Source organism: Loxodonta africana, chromosome 14 (assembly GCF_030014295.1).
Source record: "Loxodonta africana isolate mLoxAfr1 chromosome 14, mLoxAfr1.hap2, whole genome shotgun sequence".
NCBI lineage: Eukaryota > Metazoa > Chordata > Mammalia > Proboscidea > Elephantidae > Loxodonta > Loxodonta africana.
This window is the reverse complement of record NC_087355.1, coordinates 65,708,373-65,724,295: the sequence shown is the minus strand read 5'-3', so window position 1 is coordinate 65,724,295 and position 15,923 is coordinate 65,708,373. Positions and strand designations below refer to the sequence as shown.

Sequence of the window (15,923 nt, the reverse complement as noted above, 5' to 3'; positions counted from 1 at the left end):
CAAAATGAGATTGGGCATTAGTCTAGCTTTGAAAAATTCCACAACATCCTTGTTTGGTCTCTAAATGGTAATCCGAAGGTGAGTGTTCTGTAATTTGTTTGATTTTAGATTTCTATACGTTCATTCCTCCAAGTGGATGAAAGTGCTTAAGCTATTTCAGAGTCCTAGCTAGAGCTAGGGTAGCTTAGTATTTTCCTTCTCCCTTCACCCTAGTATCTTTATAAACATTAGTTTTCCCAGATAATCCTTCATATTTTCTGGAGATGAATTTAGGACACAAGACTTGGTTTCATTTATGTGATCATTTCTTAATTAATTAATTAATTCCCGGAATACTCTCAGTGCCATGTATTGAAGATACAGGAGAAACAAGACAAGCATTGGCAGAGCCTTCATGGAACTTACAGTTTAGTAAAGAAGACAGACGCTTAATGGATCATTATCAGTGATAAGAATCATTAAAGATACAGGACAGTGTACTGTGGTTGCGTGTAATGACAACCCAGCCTAACCTGGCAGATTAGGAAATGGTTCCCTAAGGAAGGAACATTGAAATGGATACTTGTATTATGAGTAGGATACAACATGCTCAGACATTACTTAGCAGTTATTGAGTGCTTTCTTGTTATTACGCCTCCAGGAATCAAAGTAAATTGCTTTACTATTTTTAAGTGATTTTCTATATGCAGATTCAATATCCAAGGAGCCCTGGTGGTGCAGGGGTTAAGTGTTTGGCTGCTAATGGAAAGGTTTGGTGGTTTAAACAGACTAGACGCTCCGAGGGAGAAAGATGTGGTAGTCTGCTTCCATAAAGATCTACAGCTTTGGAAACCCTGTGGGGCGGCTCTACCCTGTCTTACAGGGTCGCTATGAGTTGGAACTGACTCTACAGCAACAGGGGTAGGGGTAGATGCAAAACCCTACTTTAAAAATCTAGTTATTTTGGTTTTCATACCAGTAGATGGTAAACATTTCCTCTCATTCTCTTTCAGAGTTGTGTTAGTGTGAATGTGTATATGTTTGTGTTGTCAGTCACCAATATTGAAGCAGTTCATGTCCAACAACAGGCTAATAATGTTTGATGTTAATTCGAAGGGCAGTCTAATGTTCACAGTGAATCAAAATGTTCAGAAAACACTTACTTGAGATTTACACTGTTTAATTTATAAGGTCGGCCCCAGGAAAGACACAGTCCTAGAATCAAATATGTGTTCACACTTGCAGCGAGTGTTTCTGGCTCCTCTGATGTTGGCCGCATGTTAATTTATCTCTGGGGCTAGCAGACATTAACTTCTTTCTGAGCTCTGCTAGCTGGATTTGTGGATATGTATGTGTTGTGCATTTACATTTGTTAGGTGATATAAAACTTAGATAACCTCTTTTTTTTGCCGAGGCAGCTTTCTTTTATCATGAGACAATCAGCCAGTACACACACACACCCCAGTACATCTGTCTACCAGATCACTTGGACAAATGGCTTTTCTTGAGGAAACAGGCCATTGATGAAAAACCTGTCTGGTAAAAGAGGCTTTCGGCACACTTTGGGTAAATGAAAAGTCCCCCAAGGAATAAAACTATAAGTAAAAATACTACTAAATAGTTTGAGTTTAGTCAATATTCAATAATGAAAATAAGCTTCAGAAGGAAAAGACTATTCTTATCTTTATCGTCACTGTCTCGGAGGAATACAGCTAGAATGCTCCTTAAAAGTGAAGATGGTGAGACTTCATCTCACTCACTTTGGACTTGTTATTAGGAAAGAACAGTCCCTGGAGAAGGACATCATGTTTTGTGAAGTAGAGGGTCATTGAAAAAGAGGAAGACCATCAGTGAGATGGATTGATGCAGTGGCTACAACAGTGGGCTCAAATGTACCTACTGTTGTGAGGATGGTGCAGGACGGGGCAACGTTTTGTTCTATTATACGTTGGGTCGCCATTAGTTGAAACCGACTTGGCAGCACCTAATGACGGTATAACTGCTGTATCTGCACCATTTAGCGCAGTGCCCGTATGGTTGATAGATGCTCAGTAAATATTTCTAAGTAAATGAAATCCTTGTTGAGTTTTTGACCACACAGTAGTTATGAATAAACTTAGATCTACAGGGTAAGTTACATTGTGATCTTTGACTAGTATATGGTCTTGGAACTTTTCTGTTTAAATGTTCACATGGTGATTAATTTTGCATTGAGACCTTTCTGAAGACCTAAGGTTTCACACCAAATGACAGTTATTTGTGCATTTTTAAATTTAAGTCAACCTTTCAATGTTTTATCATTTTGATTTAAAAAATGAATAGCATCCCTAGGACGTTGAAATAGCCTTGTACATATTCTTAAAATCTCATGCAGTTCGGTGACCCTAGAGCCTTTAAGGTGCTGAGTTATTTGTCTCGAATTTGTTTATGAATTCTTGTAGAAATATCTGAAATTTGAAGACTTACAATTTCAGGAGTGATAGTTTGGCAGGGACGTAAAACAGAACTGTGCTGAAAGTTGAATAACGATGGAGGCCCCAGGGATAAGAAAGGAAATGCTCACATGGATGTTTAAAACTTGATTTGCTATCAAAGCATTTTCTCAAAAAGCCATATTTTGAAGATAGAATAAGAAAGAGGATAAGCATTTCCATATTGCAATAGTATCTTTCTGGTTACGGTTATGTTTATTCATATTATTCATGTTGGGAAACTTCCACCATAATTCTGTGTTATGACTGTGGCGTATTCTAGGCTTTTGAGTGCTTTATATACAAGACTTATGGTATAGTAAAGAATTAGCATAAGCTGAGAACTGTACAATATGTGAAATCATGTAGTTATAAAAAATAACTAGAGCTGAGAAGCAGGAGAATTGATTTAAGAGCTCTGAGTGAAAACATCAGGATGGAGGCCTGTCCAAGGAGCCTTCTTTAAGAACCAGGTTTAAGCTGGGTTATCCTATAGTAACTGGGACCAAATAGTCAATTCTCTTGTTTCATCCTTGCCTGTTATACCTCTAACTGACATCATGACTGAATTATTGTATTTCACTCTTGAATATGTTTCTTTAACTCCCATTTTCTTTATTATTTAATTAGACACTGTATCCATTCTCTAATTGACTACCATTTTCCTTATCAAAATTTTCAGTGTACAACCTATGTTTCTGGTGTAAGCTGTATGATGATCTCCTTAAAAACAGCTGTACTATACAAAACCTACTATTTAATGCATTGTCAAACTTCCATTAACTAAAGGAAATTTCTAAAGCTCTTCTTCTCCCCTCACCAGTAATGAGCTAAACTCAGTCTGAAGAGAAGTGAACAGTAAACAAGCAGTAATGTGAGGCTGTACTAAGAGCAAATGGCATATTATTGCTGGAGTTGATCATGGGGTCAAGCTTAGAGTCAGTGGCGGAGAGAGGGTGTTGAGTTCGTTTCACTTTGAGCTGGGGCCTTGAAAGTGGCTAAAATGATTTCACATTGATATCTTATTTTAGTGTCCGGCAAGAGTAAACACAGTGGTCTGCATAGGAAAGTATGCTGATTTGGCCTCCAAGATGTCCATGGACTAAGATAACTTTACATGAGCTCACTATTTAAAAAAAAAAAAATTGCACACATTGAGGAATAAACCAGCATAAGCAAAATCAGTAGAAATCACAAATAATAAATTTAGATACTCAGGAACTTCAGATATAGGAGGTTACAGTCACAAAATAATAAATATTGAATGTTGAAGGAAATAAAAATTAGAACTAGAAAACAGTATAAGCAATAACAGACTTGGAATGAACCGGAAGATTAAAAAAATTAGCATATTTTTGAATTGAAAAACAGAATTGTTGAAACTTAAAGCATAATGAATAGGTTAAACACTGTAAGAAAATTCTAGAGAATGAGTTAATCAGATATTAGATCTGAAGACATTACCCAGATTGTACAAGGGACAGCTACCACATCTTTTGGCCTTGGAGTGGCTGGTGGGTTGGAATCACTGGCCTTTGGGTTAACAGCTGAGCTTCTAACCGCTGTGCTACCAGGGCTTCATGTAAGAGATGGAGGAGATGGAAAAGTATCAGAGATGGATAGTGAAATATGGAGGTATAATGAGCTGTTCTAACATTTATCTAATCAAATCCCCGCAAGAAACGACTAGAGAGAATGGAGCACAGGCAGTCAACATTTGAATTTAAGATGGCTGATGATTTTCCAGAACTGATGAAAGGCATGAATACACAGATACAAAAAATCATAGCATACACTAAGTAGGACAAATAAAAATCAATTCAATCATAGACACATAGTAGTAAAAGTAAAGAATGTCAAAGCAGCGAGGTCCTTAAGAGTAGCTAGAGAGAAAAAAACAGATCAGCTACCTAGAAAAGATAGATTGACAGCAGATTTTTTATCACCAACAATGGAAACCAGAAGAAGGGGGAAACTAACGTTTTTTGTGGGGCGGGGGGGACCAACTGTCAACCCAGTATTGTACACCTGTTAAAACTTCTAAGAATAAAAGCAAAGCAAAGACATTATTAGATAAGCAAAGCAAAGACCAGGGAAACCTGAATAAGTCTAAACGAACATAGCCTGCCTAATGCATGCAGTTTAAAAAGGGATAGAACTAAGATATTGGGAAATGCTGTTCTGAGAACTTGAAGGGAAGATGGTCAGGATTAAGACGTTCTAATGTCCTTGAATTCTATGGAAAGTGAGTTAGGATTATGTAATGTATACTTGGAAATTTTTAAAGATAACCAGTGAAAAAAATAGGAAAAGAGTCTTCCATAACTTCCACAGCTATAAAAAAAAAACAAAAAAAGAGAAAAATGGTATCATAAAATAAAGGACATTCATAAAATGCAATCTGTTTTTTAAAAATAGCAGTGACAAGGGAGGATACCAAAAGAAACATCTGAATAATTGGATGAATAAAATGACAAAAGGAAGGTGATTAAAAAATACACAGATATTAAAGCTCTTAATGGATGTATGTGGATTAAACCTCCGAGTTAAGGGATATTATCAGACTGTATTTAAGAAAAGAAAAGAAAATGATATCTTTTTACAGAATACTTAGCCAAAACATCAGGCTATGAAAAGTTTGAAAGAAAAGAATAGTCTGAGTTTTACCAGCAAATTTAAAACAAATGAAAAATTGAGATAGCTTCATTAATCTCATGCAACATAGATTTTAAGACAAGCGTATGAGGGAAAAAAATGAGTCATCATCACATAATAAGAATTTGAATTCATCAGGGAATGATAAAACAGTTCAAAATACATAAAATGTAAATAATTATGAACACGCAAAGCAAAAATTGATAGAGAATTACAGGGAAATATGACAAATCACAATCACAGTTGAAAATTTTAAGAAACCTGCTTTTTGTCAAGCAGACAAAAAAATTATTCAAAATGTGAAAGACTTAAACAACGAATGAAACAATTTAATGAACTCTGCACCCAACAATTAGAGAATATACGTGCTTTTCAGGCAGATATAGGATATTTATAAAAATGGACATATATTAAGCCACAAAGAATTCAGATTTTAGAAAATTCATTATCATATGGAACAATTTGTGCAGTTAAGTTAGATCTCAGTAATGAAAAGATAAGGACAGAGGAGGTTACACAAGGCGAATACTAACAAAAGACAAAATGAGGTCACTTTATTCATCTCAGTAAACACAAACTCTAAGACAAAAGGCATTATAAGGGGTAGGAAGTATCAGTACATAAGGACTTTGGAAAGTGAATTTGGTAAATTCTGGCAGTGTGAGATGCTCATATTCCCAATGACTATATAATTTCCCTCCCCAGAAGAAAATCTTTTGCACAGGCACGCTGGGAAACCTGTGCAGAAACGTTCGTAGTGGTAATTTTTTGAAAGAGCAAAACAAACCCAAACAAAAATCTATCAAAAGCAAAAACAAACATCTGTCCACATGAGATTGATTAAATTGTAGACTTTTCACACAATGAAATATAAAGCAGTAGGGAATTTGAATAAATGACGGTTGAATAGAGCATGGATGAATCTTACAAGCATAATTTTGGGTGAATAAAAACAAATGGAAAAAGATGTCTTGCAGCCAGATACCATTTTATATAAGTTCGAACACTAGCAAACTATGTGCATATATTTGTATGTATACATTCACATGCATACCATATACATATATTCATATACATGTATTCAGCTGTAGCGCGCGCGCACACACACACACACACACAAGGAGTCCTGGTGGCACAATGGTTGAGCACTTGGCTGCTGACAAAAGTTTGTCAGTTCAAACCCACAAGCAGCTCCGTGAGACAGAAGATCTAGTGATCTGCTGCCTTAAAGATTCCAGCCTAGAAAACTCTCTGGGACAGTTCATATAGGATTACTATGAGTCAGAATCTACCAGATAAGCACACAACAAATATATATACGTATGTGTGTGTATATATGTGTGTGTGAATATATTTGTAGGTAAATATATTACACAGACCATTTAGGATGGTGGTATGTAGCATTACAGTGACTACGATTTGAGACAGTGGGATGGAAGGAGCACAAAGTCTATGATTATGTTCCAGTTTTCATTTTGTTTGAAAACCTAGAAGATACACACACACTTCTGTGTGTCGTTAACATTAGATGACAAAATTTTAACATAAATGACAGAAGACATGGCCCCTGGACTCTCTGTTAGCCCAAAACTAAAACCATTCCCAAAGCCAGCTCTTCAGACAAAGATTAGACTGGACTATAAGACATAAAATGATACTTGTGAAGAGTGTACTTCCTAGCTCAAGTAGACACATGAGGCTAAATGGGCAGCTCCTGTCTGGAGGTGAGATGAGGAGGAAGAGAAGGACAGGAGCTGGTTGAATGGACATAAGAAATACAGGGTGGAAAGGAGAAGTGTGCTGTCACATTTTAGGGAGAGCAACTAGGGTCATATAACAATGTGTATAAATTTTTGTATGAGAAACTGACTTGAACTGTAAATTTTCACTTAAAGCACAAAAAACAAAACAAACTGCATCCTAATTTTGGTTACCCAAGATAAAGAAGTATGTTAATTATTAATCAATTTTATTCATAGTAAAGAGCTTACATTTTTTAACTTGTTAGTTGCACCTAGCTAATAAAATTTGTGACGGGGCCACAATATAATATTTCACACAGTGATGTGCTGAATATGATCTCTTGTATCTGGGATACTTTGCAAATCAAATTAAACTTCAGTAAAAGGAAAAATAGATAAAATGAGGCATCAGTTCACATCAATATGACACATGTCCAATAAACACAAGAATAAATGCTCAGTATTATTGAACAACAATAATATAATTATTGTCTGTCTGCAAATATTAAAAAAATGTCATTGTTGGCCAGAATGTGGAAATATGCACATGTTTTTTCATAATATATATGATGACAAGCACCTGTTCCTTAGGAGACTTATGAATATATTTTTAAACTTTTAAACAGTGTTGAAATCTTTTAGATATAAAATATGTAAACTCTGGCTGAAGGAAATAACACTGGATATAGTAGGTGGTCAAATTAATGTAGGCACTGCTCAGTCTCATTCTTAAAAGAGCTCTGGGAAAGAACATGGACTGTGCACTCTGCTAACTCTGAAGAACAGATTTTCATGATAAGCACTTAATTATCAACACATCTGAAAAAGCTAAGTACACAGTGCATTAGTACAGAGTTTCTAAAAGGATGAGGGCCACGATGGTTCCGTTTAGATTTGTGTATGTTACCTGTCATGCTCTTTCAAACAATACATAATAAATCAGTTGCTTGTAATACTTTGAAATGACCATAATAGTTCAAGTTGGAAATTCCCATTGTGAGACAAAACGATATCTAGGCTATTACGGTCCATCAAGGAAACAACACACAGTTGCGTCATCGTTATCTTTATTTAGTGTGAGGAGCCCTGGTGACGCAGTGGCAGAGTGCTGCTAACCAAAAGGTTGGTGTTTTGAACCCACCAGGCACTCCTCAGGAGTAAGATGTGACAGTCTGCTCCTGTGAAGGTTATACCCTTGGAAACCCTATGGAGCAGTTCTGCTGTGTCCCACAGGATCACTATGAGTCAGAATCGATTCAACGACAATGGGTTAGGTTTTTGGTTTGGTCTTTTGTGTACATTATTTTTTAGAAATTTCAGATTTAATAATGAGATTTAGTGATTAAATTTCAGATAATGTATTTTGTACAAAGCACCTGTCGAGTGTTGGAATAAGATAAGTTTTATCCGTGATTCCCATTTCATATTAGTTTGTATAAATTATTTTTCATTGCTTGCTTACTTTATATTTTATAGGAAGACTTATCTGTCTGTTTTGAACATTTGGTGATTGTATCTTTTTTTTAAGTGAGTCATAAACTGAGATTTTTCACGTATTACACTAGTTCTTTTTCTTCTGCTACTTGAAGATGAAAGTACCAACCAAAAAAAGTTGAATGAGTAAATACTAATGTCAGCTTAAAAATGTAAGATGAATGGACTGAATGGAATTTTGTTCATTCAAAATTTTGATTTCTCTTAGATTATATTCTATAGACTGCACCTGTCCACTTAGAAAAGGCTGTATGTTATATATAGCCTGACGAATCTTATTTTTCTTTAATGAGGTAAATATTATGTTTCTACCTTTTAAAAGATTAGTCTGATGACCCAGCTATAATTCCATCTTCTTCTTTGTCCCTTGAATATTCTTTTTGTTTGCTTTCACCATTCTGCAGTATCAGTCATCTCAAGTGCCACACATTGTAGACTTTTATACCAATAAAATACATATTACAAGAATGACTAACTTTATTAAGATGTCAGAGCTATTGACAATTATATTTAATTTTAATTATCTTCATTTCCCCCTATTTTGCGGTAATTTATCTATAAGTGTTTGAATCTATAATTACCAAAAGATAACTTTCCAAGTCTAATTGATTAGTATTTGTGATTTATTCATTTACTCTGATGCTCCATTTAGTCATCGAGGAAGGAAAACTATGGTTAAAAATGTTGAAGAAGTATAATTATTGAGAAAAAGTGAGCTTTTCTAATGATGGCATAAATCTCTGGAAGTTAACATTTAAAGGAGAAAAACAAAAACAAAGCGTCACTCAGAGCTGTACTTAACATATACTGTGGGCTGGTTTATTATGGAAATAGAAATAGCGAAATATTATCAGAGTAGATAGAATAAATGAGCAGCATCTTTCAGGTGATTTTTTTCTAAAAGCATTCCTCAGCCCCTTATAAATTATGAAAACAGTTTATAATCTCTACTAATGAATGAAATGCTACTGTTAGGATAAGTGCCACTGTGCACTGAAATATGGATGGATGCAAAATAAGTGCAACTTCAGAGCACATGAAAATTCTGTAAGCAGGCCAAGGAATAAAATAGCTTTTCTCACAGAAATTTTAAGTCACTGCAATGAAATACCATTCGGTCTTTTTAGCAACTTAATGTAGTTTTGCCTGGAGACGAAGGATGATTTAGCTCTTTTATTAAAGTTTCTTTAGTTTATGTAGTCAATGTCTCAAATTCTTCATGGGACATGCTTAAATTTTATATAAGTGTGTCCCAAATATTGTGTTGGGCATACTTACAGTAAACAGTTACTCATTTTTTAAATCTGAAATTCAGGTTTAACTGGGTGCCCTGTATTTAATCTAGCAACTTCATGCTAGGGAGACCTACAAAATGATATCCTTTTCCCCTAAGGTGGGAAGATCAGAGTGTTTGCTCTTCAGTTGGGAGAGGGTATAGAGTTTAAATGAATATTAAAGCATATTTTTGTAGTATCATGCAAATTGGTTTGGCTTAAAGTAGCCAGAAGTTCTCATAGTTTTTAAATAATGAGGAATTTATTCAGAGAGCCACTCAAAATACACCATCTGTAAAATATCTGTGTACCTTTTAATATTTCTCTGTTGCCGTGTTACTCTACTTATTAAATCCAGTGTCTTGAACATCCTTTAGTTATTAAGCAGATATTACTGGCAATCTGGATGTTCTGAGGGGGAATATAGAGATATGTGTGCTTTGATCTTGACCTTAAGGCAGTTACAATATAGCTGGAAAGAAAGACATAACAAGATTTTAAGAAATGACAATGTGTGAAAAATCCCAAGAGGAAGACAAAGTTGTAGAGTAGCTCACAAATCCTCGGTTCTTTCTTGGGTTGAGTCATTTGCAATGTCTTTAGCGACGAGGGAATGATTCAGGTAGGGCTTGAGAAATGGGCTCCCTGAACCTCTTTGAGGTTTTTATATTTATGCTGATAGAATAAAATGCATTTAGTAGATTAGAGGAACATCCAAACTAATGTGGCTCCCCAACGACTCTGTAATTATTTTTTGTGAATTAAACTATCCTTGCCCCAGCTGCTTTGTGAAGTAGAGGTGTATTATGGAAATAAATATATACTTTTTTGGTTGTTGTGAGGAGTAAATAATTATATAAAACCTAGCACTAAAAACTAAAGGGTAGTGGAAAGATAATCCTTAAACAATGAACTAGAAAAGATACACTATTGGAACAACTGGGGTTTGGGATTACACTTGACAGTTTTGTATTTGTAATATTAACTGCTAAAGCTGTTAATTTTGACTCTCAGAGGTGGGTGATATTGTATGTGCTTTTAGGAGGGAAAATGATGTTGCTCCACATCAAGGATTCATTTGGGAATGCCCTATAGAGTGGTGAGTTTATATACTGAGAGTTCACTGAAAGCTAACTCATACCCATCTTGAAACTTTCTGACCGTAGCTACATGATTCTTGCGACTCACGGTCAGGGGACCAACAGCATTAGCATTGCCTGGGAACTTGTAAGAAATGCAGAACCTGGGACCCCACTCCAGACATCCAGAATCAGAATCAGAATTTTAACAAGATCCCCAGATGGTTCCTATGCACATTAAAGTTTGAGAAACACTGCTTTCGATGTTGGTATAGATTACTGAAAAGTTTGTGTTACTCCAAGCTGTTGAAAGTAGTGTTGTTGTCTCTTTCATGTGTTTTCTATCATTTATTTTATAGGGAGACGGGGAGTCCTTCAGTTCTGCAGAGCCACGCAGCAACTTAACATTTCTGCTTTCCCTAGTGGTGTTCAGTAGCCTGAAAGATTGAGCAGTTTAGCGCTTTACTGCTTAATTGTCAAGCTTTACTCTTTTTTCATTAATAGCAGTCAGACCCATAATCTTAAGGTTCTGAATAACTAAGATAGTGAAGTCATTACCAGTGTTTTCCTAAAGCCTGGCTTGGGGCGGGGGTGTCTTTTGAGTTTATTCGTTAAGTTGCTTGAGAATCATGATATAGCCTGTATGTGATTCATAAATACTGGTCCCTGCATCAGTGTCACTTGAGGGCATTGTTAAAAATTAAGATTCTCAAAAAAAAAAAAAAAAAAAATTAGATTCTCAGATAATTTCTGGGGGATTCTCTTTTAATAGGTCAAGTAGGAGGGTTTGCAGCCTGTATTGCCAAGAAGCCCTTAATGTTTCAGTGCTGCACCCAGACTGTTTGGCAAGCCGTTGCTATAGGCAGTTTCTTTTCTATTAGATTTCCTGTCCTCCATGGTTTCATTTTCCATATCGTCAATCGTGTCCTTTATTTTCATAGAAAGTTAAGAATTGAAACAGCATAGAAAAATGAAACATTGTTCCGGGAGTTAGCAGCCCTGTATTTTTGACTTAATGTTGACTAACGTGGGCAAGTCATCATGTCTCCATTTCACTATCTGTAAAACGAGGCGTATACTCAGTGGGATGTGAGATCATATGCATGAGTGCTTTGAACTCTTCAGAAGAAAAGGCATGTGAATTGAGCTTGTTATTACAACCTTATTTTAATATCCTTCCTGTTAAAATGCAGTTTTCCTTCTTGCAGTAAAATCTGGTTCTCACTGAAAACTTATCTCTGGAACGTCTCCTTTTTTGCTTTAAACCTATCCCCACTGTTCTTTGCGTTCTGGTAGTTTTCCAGTATCAGTACCAAGAGAGGTTTTGCCTGGGTCATTCGCGTCAAGAGCTCCTCTGTTGGGCAGATCAGAGCAGCTCTTGTTGAGACCTGTCAGGAGCCAGGGGGTTGTCCATTGAGACTCGGATTTCAAACTAGAAAACTTAGAATATTAAGACACCTTGTTTTGCTGTAATGAACTCTGTTTGGTTGGGGACACAAAGGCTTGTATATAGGAGAAGAAAGTATGAGTAGAATAATGGATAAAGGTCAGATGCATTGGTCTCTGTTTGGCAAAGGGTTAGGATTGGCTCAAGGGCATTTCTAGATTGCAGAATAAGTAGATATTGAAGCTGCATAATCTTAAGGCAGCCTGAGATGCATTTCCAATTTTAAAATATATTCTACCGGTTAATGTCCTAAAGCAAAAGATCTTTTAGGAAATAAACTCAGTTTTAATGATGTCTGCCATTGTTAAGATACATGGGAGAAAGGAAAAGAATGATACCAAAATACCAGTTCGTATGTTTAAACTGCTTAAAGAATATTGGATGCAGATTTATACAGAACAGGACTTTATATTAGGATTTACAGGTGTTCCCCCCATCCCAAAGTAGAGCTTTCATATGAAATCTTTCATAAGTTGAAATGACGTAAAGGAAAGAATCGATTACAATTAATTTAAATGGGAAAATTTTTGAGCACTCCCAGACCCAAAAAGTAACCTACTAAATTGTACCCAATAACACATAAATCCCTTATGAGCTTCTCTTAGGCTTTTCTGATACCTTAGGACATGTCTTGCTAATGGATGGACAAAATAAATCGAGGTAAAAGCACAGATGCTCACAGACACAGTTCAAAGCTATGGCAGCTTGATGCTGAGTGTAGTTCCCGGGGGAGGAGCTTGAGGACACCACTGTAGCTGCTGGGGTGCCTGCTGCCTCTTTAAGGGCTTGCCCTAAAACAAACGCTGAACGCTATTTCTGCCTTTCATGTTTTTTTGTAAAAGCGAAAGTCCTCTTCAGATTTCTTCCAGTTATCGAAAACAGGTGTAAAAGCGAAGTGACGTAAAGTGAACTTTCGCAAAATGGGCAATTCTTGTATATTGTGTTGGTTAACACTTCCATATGGGTGTATTAATATTCACAAGAAATTAATGAACATGTGCTACTATTTTTATTTTGTGAACGAGGAAACTGAGGCAGCGATTCAGGAAATTGTCCAAAGTCACATATCTAGTGAAATATAGAGCCAGGGTTGAAACTCTGTCTGGTTCTACAGTCTATACTTTTTATTTTTGAAATAGCATTACTACAATGGTTTGTATTTTTGCACCAGAGTCACCAGTGTTGCTAGAAGTGGAGTGGCAATTTATAGTCTTGATTTATAGTCAAGGGTCCCACCACAGATGTCAAGCCAATAGCCCACTATGTCAGGGAAAGTACACACATGCTGTCACAGTGGTCAGTGACCTCATTAGAACTGTCTCAAGCTGAAGGTTGATCAGAACTTGCAAATGTGTTTCTTCAAAGTTTTTAGTATTATTTTTAATTGTACTTTAGGTGAAGTTTTACAGAGCAAACCACCTTCTCATTAAACAGTTAGTGTACATAGTGTTTTATGACATTGGTTAACAACCCCATGACATGTCACCACTCTCCCTTCTCGACCTTGCGTTCCCTATTACCAGCTTTCCTGTCCCCTCCTGCCTTCTTGTCCTTGCCCCTGGGCTAGTGTGCCCCTTGAGTCTCGTTTTGTTTTTTGGGCCTGTCCAATCCCTGGCTGAAGGGTGAACCTCAGACATGAGGTTCTTTACTGAGCTAAAAGTGTGTCCAGGGGCCATACTTTCAGGATTTCTCCAGTCTGTTAGGCCAGTCAGTCTGGTCTTTTTTTGTGAGTTGGAATTTTGTTATACATTTTTCTCCAGCTCTTTCCGGGACCCTCTATTGTGATCAGAGCAATCAGCAGTGGTGGCCAGGTACCATCTAGTTGTACGGCACTCAGTCTGTTGGAGGCCGTTTGTTTATTTTTAGTGTTCTTGGCTCAATAGATTATGTAGCATATTTCTTGGGTATGTTTTGAACTATAATCATTCTGATAAGTCTATTTTTATATGATGATCAGGTATTATAAATACAATTTTGGGGGGGTACAGTTTTGGGTTTAGGAGCTCATCTTCTATTGGGTCAGGCTAGAATGTGGTTTTGATAAGAAGGTTCTTTGGCTGAGGTTCCTGGAGGTGCTATGCCCTGGATTTTAGGTCTTGACTGTTGTGTTTTGTGACCTTAATTCTGTCTTTGGATTTTCTGGCCTTGACATTGGAGGCAAGATTCTTACTCTTGGTCATAAACATCCTTGTCTTAAGAGTTAGATTTCTTCCATTTAGGATACAATTAATTTTAATGTTGTATTTTCACGGTGGAGCCATGATCAGATTATTCATCATTTGCGTCATTTCCTTTTTAAAATCTTGGTTACTCAACATGCGAAGGAACAATAGGAGGAAAGAGTGAAAATAATCTGTAAAAAGTGAAAAATTTAAATACCCATATTTATTCAGTAAAATATAAACTAATTATGTATACTCAGAGCTCATAGCCACCCTATAGGACAGAGTAGAACTGCCCCATAGAGTCGGAGTTGACTCGACGGCACTGGTTTTTTTTTTTTTAATTATGTATAGTATTATGTGATGTCAACAACAACAAAAAACTGGTTGGTTATTTTGTTACATATATGAATTACCTCCTATAAAAAAATAGGAAAATTCTTTGAATTTAACCATCAGATATGTCTCATAAGGGAATGTAATTATTCACCACAGACCTTATATTTGCAAAGTGATTAAAATATACATTTGACCATGCTGCTTCCGTGCATATAACTTTTCAATTGTTTCCCTTAACCTTTGACTACAACCACTCCTCTTACTATGGCCTACAAAGCTCTGTCTGTATCCCTCAGAAAGGCCTTCCTGCCAACCCTGACCACTCTCCCACCCCCATTACTATGCTATTCATTTCATTCTTAGCTCAAATCACTCTTTGTGCTTATTTATTTATAGTCTAATGTGAAACCTGACATTGCCAACTAAACTGTAAGCACCAGGTAGGCAGGAAGCATGTGTCTTGTATTCACCAGTATGTACCCAGTGCCTGTAAAAGTAATATATTGATGATTATCTAAAATTACTTATGTGAGTACATATCTTGCAGTAGCTTTTAATATAGCTTTACCAGTGTATTTTGTTACTTTGTTTTAAGTTGATAACTCACGATACGCTATTTCAGTGTATTATCATGTGTTTCAGGTGGTATTTGTATAAAGCGCCATACAAGGTTTTTATAGTTAAAGAAAATATGCCTTATGCCAAATCATTGTGTACCTCTCAGGTGTGCCTTTTATGATACAGCACCTCCATTCTTCTTTGGTAATCAAATGTATGTCCTCCTGAAGCGGTTCTCCTCTCTTTAACAGCAGAAGATGATATGAAATTTGATAAGATCTCCTTGTTTTAAGCCTTTTAAAAAGAAAACACACACACACTTATTACTCGTTTATGCAAACACACCATTTTAATGAATATATTCACGTAGCACCTACCTATCATGCTTCCTGACACGCAACACTCAATTTGTTGAATGTGTTTATGTCCTTACAGATAAACAGAATTTGTTTAGAAAAATCTTGAGCCTTTAATATCTCTTATTTACTAGATTATGTAGATAAACCAAAAGCATTTTATTAACTAAGCGTACTTGTTAGGTAAAACTTATTTTAATAAGCAAAAAGCCATACAAAGCACTTGGGCATTAGAAATGTTAGCGAATTAAAATAAAAGAAAAAACTCCATTTAGTTTAAGTAAACAGAAAGTGGGCGACAAGTCTGCTGATTAAATCAGGCATAAAATCATATGAATATCTCCTTAACTAAAGTAGAATTGAGAAT

General features: G+C 36.1%; 1 protein-coding gene across 7 annotated transcripts in view; it reads left to right on the top strand.

Annotated features, from left to right (window-relative positions):
• TRPS1 (transcriptional repressor GATA binding 1) overlaps positions 1-15,923 on the top strand; it is a 264,786-nt gene that overhangs the window by 67,206 nt on the left and 181,657 nt on the right. The gene's annotated exons all lie outside the window — the stretch shown is intronic.